The 16,165-nt window shown below is 42.3% G+C and overlaps 1 protein-coding gene across 11 annotated transcripts in view; it reads left to right on the plus strand.

Annotated features, from left to right (window-relative positions):
• The window catches only part of rbfox1 (RNA binding fox-1 homolog 1), a 1,740,493-nt gene that overhangs the window by 1,049,086 nt on the left and 675,242 nt on the right, over positions 1-16,165 (plus strand). Inside the window, exon 1 of one of the 11 annotated variants that reach the window (XM_043711612.2) lies at positions 12,849-12,867. The exons of the other annotated variants lie outside the window; for them this stretch is intronic. The gene's annotated coding sequence lies outside the window, so the exon portion shown is untranslated. Of the gene's footprint in view, positions 1-12,848; positions 12,868-16,165 lie in introns of those variants that run through there. 11 annotated transcript variants of the gene reach the window in all.

The following is a 16,165-nucleotide window of genomic DNA, read 5'->3' on the forward strand; positions in this document are numbered from 1 at the left end:
ATGAAATCTAACCTTGTTAACCAGTCTCCCATGGGGAACTTTGTCAAATGCCTTACTGAAGTCCATATGGATCACATCTACTACTCTGCCCTCATTAATCCTCTTTGTTCTTCAAAAAACTCAATCAAGTTGTGAGACATGATTTCCCACACATAAAGCCATGTTGACTACCCCTAATCAGTCCTTGCTTTTCCAAATACTGTCCCTCAGTATTCCCAGCAAAAACCTGCCCACCATTGATGTCAGGCTCACTGGTTGATAGTTCCCTGGCTTGTCCTTACCACCCTTCTTAAACAGTGGCACCACGTTTGCCAACCTCCAGTCTTCCGGCACCTCACCTGTGACTATTGATAATACAAACATCTCAATAAGAGGCCCAGTAATCACTTCCCTAGCTTCCCACAGAGTTCTAGCGTACACCTGATCAGGTCTTGGGGATGTATCCACTTTTATGCATTTCAAGACATCCAGCATTTCCTCTGTAATCTGGACATTTTTCAAGATGTCACCATCTATTTCCCTACATTTTATATCTTCCATGTCCTTTTCCACAGTAAATACTGATGCAAAATACTCGTTTAGTATCACCCCATCTTCTGCGGCTCCACACAAAGGCTGCCTTGCTGATCTTTGAGAGGCCCTATTCTCTCCCTAGTTACCCTTTTGTCCTTGATGTATTTGTAAAAACCCTTTGGATTCTCCTTAACTCTATTTGCCAAAGCCAACTCATGTCCCCTTTGTGCCCTCCTGAGTTCTCTCTTAAGTATACTCCTACTTCCTTTATACTCTTCTAAGAATTCACTCGATCTGTCCTGTCTGTACCTGACATATGCTTCCTTCTTTTTCTTAAACAAAACCTCAATTTCTTTAGTCATCCAGCATTCCCCATACCTACCAGCCTTTCCTCTCCATCCACATCCTTAACACTATAGCAGTCCCAGTCTATGTTTGGAAAGTTAAAATCCCCTACCATAACCACCCTATTATTCTTACAGATAATGGAGATCTCCTTACAGATTTGTTTCTCAATTTCCCTCTGACTATTTGGGGGTCTATAATACAATCCCAATAAGATGATCATCCCTCTCTTATGTCTCAGTTCCACCCAAATAACTTCCCTGGACTTATTTCCAGGAATATCCTCCCTCAGCACAGCTGTAATTGCTATTCCATTTCAAAAATGCCACTCCCCCTCCTCTCTTGTCTCCCTTTCTATCCTGACCATTGCATTTGTATCCTGGAACATTAAGCTGCCAGTCCTGTCCATCCCTGAGCCATGTTCCTGTATTGCTATGATATCCCAGTCCCATGTTCCTTACCATGCCCTGAGTTCATCTGACTTCCCTGTTAGGCCTCTTGTATTGAAATAAATGCAGTTTAATTTATTAGTCCTACCTTGTTCTCTGCTTTGTCCCTGCCTGCCCTGACTGTTTGACCTCGCCTTTGTTCTCAACTGTACCAGTCTCAGATTAAAATCTTTCCTCACTATCTTCCTGGGTCCCAGCCGCACCCCCAACCTTTCAACTTTAAATCCTCCAGAGCAGCTCGAGCAAATTTCCCTGGCAGTACATTAGGCCCCTTCCAATTCAGGTGCAATCCATCCTTCTTGTACAGGTCACTTCTACCCCAAATGAAATTCCAATTATGCAAGAATGTGAATGCTTCTCCCAAACACCAGATCCTCAGCCATGCATTCATCTGCTCTATCCTCCTATTCCTGCCCTCACAAGCTCATAGCACTGGGAGTAATCCAGATGTTACTACTCTTAAATCCCTGCATAATTCTCTGTAATCATCCTTCAGAATCTCAACCTTTTCCCTTCCGATATCATTAGTTCCAATGTGTACAATGACCTCCTGCTGGCTCCTCCCCCTCATGAGGCATCCTTGATCCGAGCACCAGGGAGGCAACACGCCATTGTGATTTTTCACTGCTGTGCATAGAAACGCCTGTCTGAACCTCAGATTAGAGAGCCCCTTAAGACAATCAATCACGTGGAAAGCAACGTACCACCCATTACATTAGAGTCAGTCTCAATACCAGAAACTTGGCTGTCTGTGCTACATTCCCCTGAGAATCCATTACCCCCTACATTTCCAAACCAGCATACTTGTTTGAAATGGGTATAGCCACAGAAGACTCCTGCATTACCTGCCTACCTCTCTTACCTCTCCTGGAGTTAACCCATCTATGTGACTGTATCTGAGACTTTCCCCTCTTCCTATAATTGCCATCCACCATATCACCTTGCTCTTGTAAATTCCTCGCTGCCTCTAACTGCGTCTCCAACTGATCCATTCAATCTAATAGGATTCACAACCAACAACATTTATTGCAGGTAGAATCCTCAGTAACCTGTAAACTCTCCCTAAACTCCCACATCCGACAAGAAGAGCATATCACTGTACTAAGGGCCATTTTTGCTTCTTTCAATCTCCAGACCCAGAAAATAGCACTGCCTTATTTCTCGATAAAACACTGCTCCAGGTAATACTTATGGCTTATATTTCAAGTTTAATCAAGAGATATAACCAAGAAAGAACCCACTCTATTCACTACTGCAGACTTATTTTAAGACCTCACTTAAAACATCCACTTATCTGTTTCTGAGCTGTGACCTCTCCCAACAGGTTCCTCCAAGATCAGTTGTGAATTTCACTGTTTTATAATTTTCCCAGACACACTCCGATGTCCAGCAATGAATTCAACAGCAAAGGCAGTATCTGCTAACTCTATCAGTTAGCAGTGTGGGTTTCTTTCTGTCTCTCTCTCTCTCTCCTGCACTGACCTCACCGTGTGCTTCCTTTGTCTGTGATTCTCCCTTTTAAATGTGCTGTTGTTTTGACTTGTTTTTTCCAAAGTTGCAAAGTTCCAAAACAATGCAACATGAATTGCTGCTCCTAGAATTCGAGGAAATCACCTCTAACACCTTCAATACCTCAAAAAAGGAGCAGCTGTTGCAGTCAGAAATTTTTCACATCCTCCATCTTGGATTATTCCTTTAAATATCGCTGGAGGTAATGGGCTGTGTGGGTTGGAGTTGATCCTTCTTGCCACTAAGCTCATATTAAATTGCCTAAGGTTGAGACTGGCTGCTAAATGCATCTTTGAGCTCCAAGGTGACAGCGCTCACATTAATTCATGTGAAATGATGGCATGATCAGTTACCCTACATTCTTCCAGGGGATGCTCCTTGTGTGTATGTTTACACTCTCACTAAAGTGGCATTTGGTGAAGGCAACATGGGAAGTAGGCACAGTGCACACATGCCATCATGGAGGAAGAAAAGCATTCATATGGACTGAGTAACTGCTAAGGAGTCAGATTTTACAGCCTTTGTCATTAGTGAACAGTAATTGACACTTGTCCTCTGACAAGCAAATGCAATACATACAGAATAGATGAAATTCAAAAGAATTGAAATCAAAATTAATTGTTAAACAGAAAATCAACATTTGGAGATTACTAGTGTAATGAATAATTTCCGGAAATTGCAACATATGTTGTGATAATACAACTGGTCAATGATGTGGGGCGAACATGTTTTGCTTCTGACATATTTCTTCTGTAGTTTCCCAATTTAGGCAATAGCTTCCTTTCACAATGCACAGTTTTTTTTTAAAGACTTTCCGATATGACACAATGTTGTGTCAATAGAGTTTCTTGGCAAGACCATCCATTTCCCATCATCGTAGATAGTAGGATTAATTTCTAGAGTAGTTAATTTCTGAAGTATCCCTGTGGCTTTCAGTAGAGTGGCAGACACAAGCTCTGATCAATGGGCATTAATGTGATATTCTTTCAGAATTGGTGAATAGTACACTCTGTGCTCTGGAATTTCTGGAGGAAAATTTGAAAACAAATTGTTCAAGATTGTTTGTGTATTACAACAAAGAACAGCCAAGCCAACACAGGAAGTTAAAATGGCATTTGGACTTAATTTTCTCCAACTATGTGTTTTGCAGCTGTTGATTTCATTTTTAAGGGATTCCATGGTGTGTTATGTGCAGGCTAATTTACTTGCCATTTCAACTGATGGTTATACCATCTCCTTGTAAAGTCACATGGTTGTGTAACTTCATGGTAGAGCATTTTCACCTTGTGCACAACTGCTTATCTTTTAACATCCTTTGTCAAAGGTTTTAAAATTAAATGCTTTCAAAAATGTAGGGATTAAAAATACAAGCATGAAAATGGCTTGCTTCCTCACCTTGCTCTTAACACTTTGCCAGTTTCTGGAAAAACAGCGTAAGAAATGTTACCTGTCGATTTGGTAAAGCAGTTAGTTGCTGCAGAGAAAGTAGTATGATTGAGTTATGACTGTATTGTTTAATACCATGTTGTTAATTTTAAAAAAAATCCTTGTCTACTTAATTTCCTGCTGCTTCCTGTAACCACGGTACTACAGATGTTTCAGCTCAAATCCCCCACCCCTGCTGTTTTTAATTCCTTCCAGCCCTTTATGGTTGAGTCCCACTAAAACAAGTTTAATTTTCTTCACTGTCTCGCAGATAGACAAGTGTTTCCCCAGCTGAGGCTTCGATTTAGCACAGGCTTTAATTGTGGGAAAGATTTGGACACTTTATTTAGTTATGCAGACACGGTCCTGCTCTTTGTTCTGCATCTGCATAAAGCTTTTACCAAAGCTCTGAGGTACACTCCTACACGCCTGCTGCTTTTCTCCCTTCTCTCAAACCTGAACAGACTCCAAGTTTTTGTTCCACAGAGCCCTAAGGCTTTGAACAGTGTCTCTGTTATCTTTAAATCATTAAAACTGCCACACTCCATGCTTGTCTTTTCCCTAAGCACTACAGCTTGTAACAGTAATGAAGCAAAGTCACACATTAATACAATGGGTTCAATTTTATATTTACAATTTGCATTGATACAGTCAAAGAATTTGCAAGTGCACGGGTCTAATGTTGGTAAAGCCTATTTATTCTTCAGTTCCTGGATTTAAATATTGAACTCAATTCAAATATTTCCACCACTTTGCTGTACCACTGGTTATATTTTCATGCTGATTGTGGTAATGAATCATTATTCCCAGTGCATGAGTTAATTTTATTTTGACAGATTACTCCCCATATCTTATAAAGAGACTAATTTGTTGCGGAAGCTGAAGCTCATGGATATCAGACTTCATCCTAAACCTATCCCAGGTGACTATTGATAAAATGTGACCCTTAACTATTTCCTTTATCACAGTTGAATGCTACCCTGGCACAAATGACCACATAAACAGAAATATTCTCAGCAGGTATCACTGGATCTGATAGCCACCAGGAGAATGGAACATGACTGATTTGACCCTTCTCTCACCCAGAGGCAATGATCTCAATTGTATCCCCTAGTACATCCCAACTCATTAAGCACAGATTTGGATTCAACCCTGGAACCTTGTAGAGTTGTTCACTGAATAAAGTCATTGAACCGTTAGGAATATCATTGTGAAGGGAAAGATAATGGATTTCAACCATCTTTAAACCACAAAAAATGGGACCTTTAAAATAAATTGTCAAGCTGAGTTCAACAGAGTTTGCTCTCTCTGTCTCTGTGTCCGGAATCAGCTGTTTTATAACAGCTGAATGCAAAAATCATTTGCTCAATGATCTAGTGCTTTATTGTAGAAGCAGAATCCTTATGGCTTAAGCTATGTTAACATAATTCCATAAATAATAAACTAAATTTATAAAGAAAGTGTTTGTGTCTATAGAATGTCTCACATATCCTCAGGATATACAAAATGCTTCACAGACAGATAATTCCATTTTGGCATCACTGCTGTTTTGCAGTTAAACACAACCAATTTGTGTGCAGAAATAGCTCACAAACTGTCATTAGTTAACAATTATATAATTTGTTTTTGCTGATTGATGGATAAATGTTGACCAGGATAATAACAGAATGCTCTCTCTCTCGAGTGAGCGTTGACCTTCGACAATGTAGCAATCTACTAGTACTGCTGGTACTGTTAGTGATGACACAGAAATTTCAGCCTGGCTTTGGTGCTTGTCTTTCCATCGTATGACTTGAACTCTCAGTTTTTGCGATTCACAGAAAACACTGACATTTTCCTAGCAAATGTTTTGGCAATGGCCTATAAAACCAGTACTTCAGCTCTTTGCAAAAAATAATGTTTTGTCGATTGTGTGTCAGATGGTCTGATGTTATGATTTCCTGTCTTTAATAGGGTATGATATCATGAGCTTTCCAGACTGTGTTCCAATTTGTTTGAACAATCTATTTTTGAATTGATATATCAAAATTAGAATATATGTTAAGCGTGTAGCCTAATGATAAAGTACCAATGGCAAAAGTGATGTAATGGCATATTGAGCACTTCTATTGTACACTGCTCTGAAAGGGTTAAAAGTGAGGTGTGCCATAAGCATCACCCACTATGATAATGTGACATTAACCTGTGGGCCGAACAGTTGACGATCTTGAAGGAGTCAGGCCCGACTGCAGATTCTCCTCAAAATGTCTGTAAAAATATCTATCATCAATATTACCCATAACTCATTGCTAACATACAATTAGCATTACCTTATTAACGACAAGAAAATATTCTTGTTGGACCAGAAAGTGGGTTTCCTTTACCACTAGATCAAGCAGTTCTTATAATTTCCTCAACTTAAACAGGTTGGTGTCAGCAACTTTCATAAGCAGTCATTTGTACAGTATCGTGACTTGGCATTCCCAACACCACCATTCATGCATAACTGGGTTCAGCAGCTGCTCAGTTGATATGGTAGATTCAGAATATTCAGTTTTGTAGTTGTGGTAGTATCAATTTTGATTTTCCAGAATTATTGCACAAAATCTTCACAGAACTGGATATTATTCTTCAGTTGAAACCCATATGATTCTTTGTTTGATTTTGTATATTAATAGATTCCATAAAACATGCCCATTAATGAACATTTTTCAGCAAGTCATTTAAACTGAGTAGTGAAGCTCAAGTATTGTCATTGTTAGTACTGTCACACACACCACATTGTACTGGATAAGTTCAATTAATTGCAAAAGTTTTCATTTTATGGAACTTTCTAGAAACTGTAATTGAAGAACTTAACTTTGAAGAACAAAGTAAAATGTAGTTACATGAAAATTTACAGTAACTGAAATCAGAAAGTATGGTTTGAAAAGTACATTTTATGTGGTTGCAGGTATTTTAAATCAACATATATAAATTAACAATCTTACAATACAGAAGATTAAAGACAATTTTGGGAGTAATTTCTCTTCAATTATGGGAAATGTTAAATATTGGATTTGAAGGTATTTTTGATCTAACATTATATGATGTGTGAAGAGTAGTTGCTGTGGATAAAGGAATAAAGGGACAGGGGTAGACCATTCAGTTCCTTGCACCTCACTGTCCTTCAGTTGGATCATTGCTAATCTTTTTCTTAATTTCATCTATTTATCTGAGTTCCAAAATCCTTAATACCTTCCCTTGGCAAAACTCTCAATCATATTTTGAGAATTTTCAACTGGCACAGTCACCACAGCTTTTTGGGAGAAAGAGTTCAGATTTTTTACTATCCTTTATGCGATTAACAACACTGTAACACTTGGCCTGAAAAGCCGAGCTCAAATTTCTTTTGGATACCCTCTCCAGAGGGAATCCTGAAACATCTCAACTAGTTTACCACTTAATCTTCTATATTCAATGGAATTGAAGACTAGTCTTTCCAACCTGACATAATAATTTAACCCTTATAGCAGCAAATGTAATTCTGGTGAATTTATAGCTTGAATCTTCCAAAGAGAGAAAGTGAGGACTGCAGATGCTGGAGAGTCAGAGTCGAGAAGTGTGGTGCTGGAAAAGTACAGCGGGTCAGACAGCAGCTGAGGAGCTGGAGAGTCGATGTTTCGGACATAAGCCTTCTTCCTGATGAAGGGCTTATCCCCAAAATGTCGACTCTCTTGCTCTTCAGATGCTGGGAGAAAGTGAGGACTGCAGATGCGGGAGATCAGAGTCAAAGACTGTGCTTTGGATGCAGCCTGACCTGCTGTGCTTTTCCAGTGTCACACTTTTCAACTCGAAATCTTCCAAAGTCCTTCCTGAAGTGTAGTGCTCAAAACTGAATGTAAAATGGGGTTTCACCTGAGCTCTGTTCAGTTGCAACATAACTTCCACCTCTTTGTATTTCAGCCCTCGAGAAATAAAGACTAACATTCTATTAGCAGTTTACTTGTATTTTTTGTATCTGTCCATTAACTTTTTCTGAACATGGGTGACTTCCTGTTTGCTCATCCACAATGCCCAGTTTTTTGCCTGGAAAATTGCATCTTGTTTTTTAAAATCAGAAATATCACTCAAGATGATCAAGATTAAACTCAAAACTTCAGAAAAATCTAACTGAGTGCATAGTAGCAGTCATAGGCATTGCATATAATAAATAATACTGCTTGGGTTGAGGCGTACTATGGAGCAAAGGGTAGCCCACAAAATAACATACACGAATCAGTAAATGAAGGCTGAATTTTAAGGCTGGCAGGGGGATGTTGCGGGTACTACTGGCAACCTAAACAAACACAGTCCAACCTCTGACTCTTAGTCAGTGGGAGGCCAACTTTCAAGAACACATGCCTCATCTTATTTTTAGCTCCTGTGTTCCCAGCAGTGCTAGAACCCAATGGCCATGCACATACCACAAAGAGACTCTAAGATGAAGCACCAAGGAGCACCATGGAGAGGTATGCCATGACATGTTCGATGGGGAGAGATCAGAGTGCCAAGGAAGGGAAAATCAAAGAAATGTTGGAGCGGATTTTAAACACAAAGGAGGGGAGGGTGGTGCAACAGCTTGGATAGGGTCTACCTGATGTGTGCAGGGGACCCCTGAATTACGTACTCACTTTCTTCCTGCCTTTTCGACAAAGCTGTTTTAAAAACAGCCTTTCAACTCTCTCCTGCCTACCCTTGCCAACCACATTGTGGCATGAGTGCTGTTATATTCAGGTCAACTGGCTTCTTTACAAGCTCAATTGCCTGTCATTATTTTTTTTCAAAATAGTAGGCAGGCAGCTGATTTGGCCACTTGCTTCCAACTGTATAATGGGAATCAAGTTGGATGCAGATAGGAAGATGGTTGGAGAGCCACCTGCCACATTTAATGATCCATCCCACTGAAAATCAGCCCAGTGGGAATTGTCAAATACACATTGATAGCATAAGTATTACAGACACTGCAGTAGTTCAATAAGAAACTCGATGTATACTGGGTACTATAGAGAAGATTCTGGATCAATGGTGCTGGAAGAGCACAGCAGTTCAGGCAGCATCCGAGCAGCTTCAGCAAAATCGACGTTTCGGGCAAAAGCCCTTCATCAGGAATAAAGGCAGAGAGCCTGAAGCGTGGAGAGATAAGCTAGGGGAGGGTGGGGGTGGGGAGAGAGTAGCATAGAGTACAATGGGTGAGTGGGGGAGGAGATGAAGGTGATAGGTCACGGAGGAGAGGGTGGAGTGGATAGGTGGAAAAGGAGCTAGGCAGGTTGGACAAGTAGAACAGTTGATCTTCCGTAATTACACCGGCACCACTCCCCGCCTCTTCCTCCGCTACGTTGATGACTGCATTGGCGCCACCTCATGCTCCCGCGAGGAGGTTGAGCAATTCATCAACTTCACCAACACATTCTACCCTGACTTTAAATTTACCTGGACCATCTCTGACACCTCCCTCCCCTTCCTGGACCTCTTGATCTCCATTAGTGACGACCGACTTGACACTGACATTTTTTACAAACCCACCGACTCCCACAGCTACCTGGATTACACCTCTTCCCACCCTATCTCTTGCCAAAATGCCATCCCGTATTCCCAATTCCTCCGCCTCCGCCATATCTGCTCCCAGGAGGACCAGTTCCACCACAGAACACACCAGATGGCCTCCTTCTTTAGAGACCGCAATTTCCCTTCCCACGTGGTTAAAGATGCTCTCCAACACATCTCGTCCACATCCCACACCTCCACCCTCAGACCCCACCCCTCCAACCGTAACAAGGAGAGAACGCCCCTGGTGCTCACCTTCCACCCTACAAACCTCCACATAAACCAAATCATCCGCCGACATTTCCGCCACCTCCAAAAAGACCCCACCACCAGGGATATATTTCCCTCCCCACCCCTTTCCGCCTTCCGCAAAGACCGTTCCCTCCGTGACTACCTGGTCAGGTCCACGCCCCACCCTTCCATCCTGGCACTTTCCCCTGCCACCGCAGGAACTGTAAAACCTGTGCCCACACCTCCTCCCTCAACTCTATCCAAGGCCCTAAAGGAGCCTTCCATATCCATCAAAATTTTACCTGCACATCCACTAATATCATTTATTGTATCCGTTGCTCCCGATGCGGTCTCCTCTACATTGGGGAGACTGGGCGCCTCCTAGCAGAGCGCTTTAGGGAACATCTCCGGGACACCCGCACCAATCAACCAAACCGCCCCGTGGCCCAACATTTCAACTCCCCCTCCCACTCTGCCGAGGACATGGAGGTCCTGGGCCTCCTTCACCGCCGTTCCCTCACCACCAAACGCCTGGAGGAAGAACGCCTCATCTTCCGCCTCGGAACACTTCAACCCCAGGGCATCAATGTGAACTTCAACAGCTTCCTCATTTCCCCTTCCCCCACCTCACCCTAGTTTCAAACTTCCAGCTCAGCACTTTCCCCTTGACTTGTCCGGACTTATCCGACCTGCCTAGCTCCTTTTCCACCTATCCACTCCACCGTCTCCTCCCTGACCTATCACCTTCATCTCCTCCCCCACTCACTCATTGTACTCTAAGCTACTCTCTCCCCACTCCCACCCTCCCCTAGCTTATCCCTCCACGCTTCAGGCTCTCTGCCTTTATTCCTGATGAAGGGCTTTTGCCCGAAACGTCAATTTTGCTGAAGCTGCTCGGATGCTGCCTGAACTGCTGTGCTCTTCCAGCACCATTGATCCAGAATCTTGTTTCCAGCATCTGCAGTCATTGTTTTTACTATAGAGAAGATGCAGAGAGCACATATAAGAACAATTAGAAGCAACCTCTATTAAAACTTGGAAAATCTTTGTTAACTGTTGCTAAAAGACAGCTGTGGTTTCAAGTGCATGAGATGTGCCACTAGGAATGAGCAAATTTTGGCTAGTATAAAATGAAAGAAATCTATAAAGCTGTATCTAAGTTCGACATGTAGAAATAAATTTAATATGCAAAAGTATTGAGGCCTAGGAATGCAATTATATTGCATCTGTTTTACAGACAGAAGAAAAGTATACCCAAGAATCCAATGTAATATGATTTTCACACTTCCATTCCACATCAGCACACATGACAGCATTAATCAAAAAGCCTCATTTAAAATTTTAGAATGAAGATGCTAGCTTCGTTTTTAGGCCCTTCAATTAAGTTGATCCTTTGCACCACCTGACCCATCATATGGGTATGTTTGTCTTTAGGTTTTGAATGATGTGAATTATAAATGATGATGCAGTGCAGAAAGAGGTCATTCGGCCCATCAAGTCTGCATTGACCCTCCTTAGACTATTCACCCAGACTCACCCACCCCCACAATACCCTGCCATAATCTTGCTTTTTCCATGGCTACTCCATTTACTTGGCATCTCCCTGGACACTAGGGGCAAGTTAACATGGCCAAATCATCAAGCTTATTGGTACTGTGGGAGGAAACCAGACCCCCTGGAGGAAAGCCACGCAGACACATAGAGAACATGCAAACTCCATACAGACAGTCACCCAAGGCTGGAATGAAATACCTGTGAGGCAGCAATGCTAACTACTGAGCCATTGCAAGTCATCAACATTTGCATTAAGCCCTATGTCATGGCAATCGAGAAGTGCCACTGCTATTTGAGTATCTTTTTACAAAACTCATGAATTTAACAGCTCATGCAAATGAGTTCAGTCTTAATGATACTATGTATAGCCAAATATATGGTGTTTCAATTCTCTACAGGTCTAACTCTTGCTAACATTTTCATTAGTTACCATGAGAACCATGTGTTCGACACAATGACCACTAACCTTCACCTGCTTGCATACATTTGTGATGTAGATGACATATTTATGATATCTGAATCTGCAGGTTAATAAACACTAATCTTGTTTAAAAGTACTGTTGCAATAGAACAATCAAATGAGCTCCCTTTCCTATATTTCAACATATCAGTTGAAATATCTGCCAGTGGAGGATGTAATTGAACTTGGGTCCCTGGTGCTGTGAGATGGTACTGCTAGTCACTGAGCCATTATGCTGCTTCAGATGAAGAGGCAAGCCAGGAAGCTAGCATTAAGTGGGAGCAGCTGAGCGGTGGCACATACTATCCAGGAAGCCACATCCACAATGGATCTTAAGAGACCACATCTCCTTAGCCTTAATAAGTCAGGCACATCTGTTCCTCTTGCTGTTATTTTAATTGATGCCTCAAACCAGGGTATGGACAGCATCCTCTGTGGCTTCCATGTATCAGTGGCCTTTACCTCAAATGCTTCTGTGGTATGATGCTTGCTATTGCTGCAGGTGGCAACAGGGAAATATCTAAGTTTATTGTACGCTGCTTGTATTAATGGGATTCTCCCTGCCATGTGGAACACCTCCCTATGGACAGAGTTAAGCCGGATAGAGTGAGCATTAGACTTTGCCTGCATTGCAAGCACCATGGTGTTGAAGGTGCCATAGACTGCTCGTTACTTGGCAACACAAAGTATCCTTTTTACATATGGCTCATGATTCATGTTAAAATCTCAGGCAGAGCTGCCGCTCTGGTGTACAATGAGAGCCGTGCTACCACTTGAAACACCCAATGCACAGTCTGTCTGTCTGCTCAAGCTCCACTCTAGATCAGTGTGCCTGAGGTAAGTTTATCTTTTTTCACTGAGTGTCTATCAGATTTGCAGGCTACTGTATCCCTTTGCAAACTGTCAGTTGCCCATCCCTGCTCTGAATTTCCTCGTCCTTTTCCTGGGACTGGGATCCAAGCTGGCATCGATACTAGCTGATTTACATTGCTCCCTCGACAGACAAGCTGCTCCTCTGGCCATAAGGGGTGCCCGCAGTCTGCTGTGTGTAAATCGATGGGACCAATAGACTAGTTTTGTGTGGTTCTACAATGGAGCTCATCAGTACTATGTTAGGAATGACCTTGAAATTCTGTGCTAGCTGATTTTTCGACAAAACATGTAAAAATACTAAAAGGCAAATTTAAGTTTGGTTCCAGGAGATTTTTCTTTATTTAATAACGCAATTAGCATATGTAGCAGGCTTCGATAGATGTAGCACAGGTACAAACCTGGAGTGCTTCAAGAAAATATGGAATGCTAAAATGGAGGGTTTGGATGAACAAATACAATGGGCTCAATGGCTCACCTCACACACAAGTTGTTTCTTTTCTTTGTAATATAGATTTGATTGTTTCTGCAAAATATATAAAATATCGAGAGTATAGAGAAAATTGAGCTTCGAAACCTGTTTTGCACCCTGTTGAACAGCTGCATGATTCATGTAGAACTAGAGAATTTGAAACCACCATTAAGCAATGTTTAGCAGATGGCATGGTTAGGAATTTGTCAATTCATGTTGAAACATGACTGTAAAATCATCATTATATCTCTGTGCGATGTCATAGGAATAAAAAAAGTCGAAATTTACCCGCTCCCCGTTCTCTCCAAGAAAGAAATTTTCAATTAGCCAGGACTCTGTCCCTTACCATAAATACAGTATAATTTATAAGTAAAATAGATACATGCCTCAAACTTTGTGGTGATGATACTCATAAAAATTTTAAAATGGGATTAAAAAACAACAAGAGTAAAAACGCAGTCTTACTTTAAAGGCAACATACCTGCTTTTCTTCTAATTCTGTACCTTAGTATGGGATTAAATTAAACAACCGATCTTCCCAAAATGGTCTTTCCCCCCAGTTGGGTTGTATCGATAATGCTGATTATGCTGCAGATCCACAAGAGATAATGGAAGAACAATTCCTGAACTATGCAGACCACATATAGGCTCTCAAGTGTATTAGATTGAATTAACTGATTTGACAGTATCTTATCACTGGTTTTTATCACTCTGTACTGTGAAGATGCAAATCTTAGGCAGGAATACTACTCCAGTTGTTATGAGTGTATAACATGGCAGTGTGTTTAACTGGTAAAAACAACGACTGCAGATGCTGGTAACCAGATTCTGGATTAGAGTGGTGCCGGAAAAGCACAGCAGTTCAGGCAGCATCCGAGGAGCAGGAAAATCAATGTTTCGGGCAAAAGCCCTTCATCAGGAATACAGGCAGAGTGCCTGAAGGGTGGAGAGATAAATGAGAGGAGGGTGGGGGTGGGGCAAAAGTAGCAAAGAGTACAATGGGTGAATGGGGATGGGATGAAGGTGATAGGTCAGAGAGGAGGGTGGAGTGGATAGGTGAAAAAGAAGATAGGCAGGTAGGACAAGTCACGGGGACAGTGCTGAGCTGGAAGTTTGGAACTGGGGTGAGGTGGGGAAAGGGGAAATGAGGAAACTCGTGAAGTCCACATTGATGCCCTGGGGTTGAAGTGTTCCGAGGCGGAAGATGAGGCGTTCTTCCTCCAGGCGTCTGGTGGTGAGGGACCGGCGGTGAAGGAGGCCCAGGTCCTCCATGTCCTCGGCAGAGTGGGAGGGGGAGTTGAAATTTTGGGCCACAGGGCAGTGTGGTTGATTGGTGTGGGTGTCCCAGAGATGTTCCCTAAAGCACTCTGCTAGGAGGCATCTAGTCTCCCCAATGTAGAGGAGATCGCAACGGGAGCAACGGATACAATAAATGATATTAGTGGATGTGCAGGTAAAACTTTGGATGTGGAAGGCTCCTTTAGGGCCTTGGATGGAGGTGAGGGAGGAGGTGTGGGTGCAGGTTTTGCAATTCCTGTGGTGGAAGGGGAAGGGGAAGGATGGGAGGGTGGGTTGTTGGGGGGGCATGGACCTGACCAGGTAGTCACGGAGGGAACAGTCTTTGCGGAAGGCGGAAAGTGGGGTGAGTGAAATATATCCCTGGTGGTGGGGTCCGTTTGGAGGTGGCGGAAATGTCGGCGGATGATTTGGTTTATGCAAAGGTAGGTAGGGTGGAAGGTGAGCACCAGGGGGGGTTCTGTCCTTGTTAAGGTTGGAGGGGTGGGGTCTGAGGGCGGAGGTGCGGGATGTGGACGAGATGTGTTTAACCACGTGGGAAGGGAAATTGCGGACTCTAAAGAAGGAGGCCATCTGGTGTGTTCTGTGGTGGAACTGGTCCTCCTGGGAGCAGATACGGTGGAGGCGGAGGATTTGGGAATACAGGATGGCATTTTTGCAGGAGGTAGGGTGGGAAAAGGTGTAATCCAGGTAGCTGTGGGAGTTGGTGGGTTTGTAAAAAATGTCAGTGTCAAGTCGGTCATCATTAATGGAGATGGAGAAGTCCAGGAAGGGGAGGGAAGTGTCAGAGATACAGCTCATGCCTTCCTTGATTCAATTCCTTGTTTCCTTGCATGGATGCATACTGACATCTTTCTTCATAACTCCTTCATGATAATGACTCTATTTCCTTTGTACATTGTATGTCTTGGACTGGCAATTCATGTCTGTATCTTCAAGATGCTATTATAGCATAGGCATGTCCTTGATGCTCTCCACCTTACGTTTTATCTCTACTTTTTGAAGCAGTTGGAGACTTGCATCTTGTTGCGTAGTTTACTTGATTTGAACAATTCACATTTCCATTATATTCATTGTCTCTGCTTATTTGATAACTCTCAGAGCTTGAAGAACTGATATTTTGTGGTGAATTGAGAAGATTTTGCACTGTGTTGTAGCACTATTTTCAGCGGGAGGACTGCAGTGAACAGCATGTCTCTAATATGTGTCTGCTTCCCTTGCTTGTATGTCACACCCAGATAATATCTCTGTGACCCCAGAAACATTTTTTGGTCATTCATGTAGTAGTATTTCAACACCATTCTGCCTAGTTGCTTGATTTTAGCAAATGCTGTTTCTTGTTATGTGTCCCAGTACCACTGCACATCCTTCTCTGTGAGATGGTGCCATGGTTCACACTCTGATGTCAAATGGAGCAAGAATTTTCCCAAATACTCAAAGAATGTCACAAATTGTTGCACAGTTTTTACCATGTGTTGGTTATTGCTACAGTTATCA

Source organism: Chiloscyllium plagiosum, unplaced genomic scaffold (assembly GCF_037043375.1).
Source record: "Chiloscyllium plagiosum isolate Xiang-an unplaced genomic scaffold, Cpla_swu_hap1 HiC_scaffold_20, whole genome shotgun sequence".
In the NCBI taxonomy this organism is placed as follows: domain Eukaryota; kingdom Metazoa; phylum Chordata; class Chondrichthyes; order Orectolobiformes; family Hemiscylliidae; genus Chiloscyllium; species Chiloscyllium plagiosum.